Raw genomic sequence first — 1,465 nt, 5'->3', positions numbered from 1 at the left:
CACAAACGATGAATAATCCAATTTGGCATGAGTGTAAGATCTGTGGAGTGAGACTTGGAAGGTGAACCTGGAAAGATATGGAGCCTTGCATGCCAGGCTAAGAATGTTGGCTTTTATCTTACTGATTTGTTAGAGAGTAGCATGATCAAAGCAGTATTTCTGGAAGATTAATCTGGTATGGGGATACAAGATAAATTGGAAGGGCTGAACTTTAAGCTAGGAAATCATTTAGAGAGCTATTGCCATAATCTTTTTGGTGATGGGGACCAGAGGCGGGGGAGCAGAAATTAACATGGAAAAGAAGCAGTGAATGGGAAAGTTACACGAAGGAAAAATCAACAAGACTTGATGACTGACTGGCTATGGAGGGAATTCTGAGAGCTGGAGCATTGTCTGCTTCCTATGAACGCAAAACAACGTGGCTCAGGCTTCCTTTGCCAGTGGTGATCTGAAGAATTCCTTATCGCCTGCATTAGGCGTCTAATGGAATAAGTACAATTAATCTTCATCCAAGTGATATAATATGTAATATTGTGCTTTGAAATTATGAACTACAATGGTTGGAAGAAAACATCAAGGGGACACTGTTTTAAAAATTTCTCCTTTGTCTCTCTTCTCTGCCACCTGCTTCATGAACATCATATGCTGAATCCTTATATTAGATACCACCATAATCGTTAATCTATTTATGTTTTTTTCTTTATGAAAACCACTCAAGGAAAAAAACAGTACAACAATAACAGCAAGAACAGCAAGAAACACCAATTGTGCTTCATACTATCTGCCATTTTACTCGATTTGAGAAGACCTCTTAACTTCCCTTGTTGATCATCCATATTTCCATTGGCATGAACAGGCTGAGCTATGGAAATCACTCAATGTTTTTATTTATGGCCTATTCCACAGCTTTGAAATTAAGTTTACATCTGATGTTAGTAGATATTCATTACCTTTCTAAAAGTGCCATTTATTTAATTTAAAAAACTGATTGCTTGGGGACTAGATGGCAAAGAAGGGGACATTTCACACTCGGATGGTTGACCCTGTTCATAAAATGCTACATTTAGACAGGCTCCTATATTTATGGGTTTACTGCTACGTCTACAAGTGGGCCGGGCTAACTCTCCTGGGCTCCTTTGCATCTTTCTGATTTAAAACAATTGTTATCTTGTTTCTAGAGTAAAGCTTTTGTGTTCTGCAAAAATAATATGCATGTTGACAGCAAGACATAAATAATGAACCATCTAAAGCGACATTCCATCTAGCTAACACAATTTGAGAGGATTATTTATATTGGATTTTTTTTTAAACACAACAAGTGGAAAGAAGAGAAGAGGCAACCTACTAGAAATGAAAAACTAAGTAGTAAACAAGTTGTTCTTCACAAAGAACTTCCCGCAACGTATGCCTGTGAGGCTCGGAAATCGTTCAGTCCTAGAAGTTGTAAGCCAAGTCTTCTCCGAGG

This window comes from Neophocaena asiaeorientalis, unplaced genomic scaffold, assembly GCF_003031525.2.
Source record: "Neophocaena asiaeorientalis asiaeorientalis breed wild unplaced genomic scaffold, Neophocaena_asiaeorientalis_V1.1 scaffold399, whole genome shotgun sequence".
Lineage (NCBI taxonomy): Eukaryota > Metazoa > Chordata > Mammalia > Artiodactyla > Phocoenidae > Neophocaena > Neophocaena asiaeorientalis.
This window is presented reverse-complemented; position numbering follows the sequence as displayed.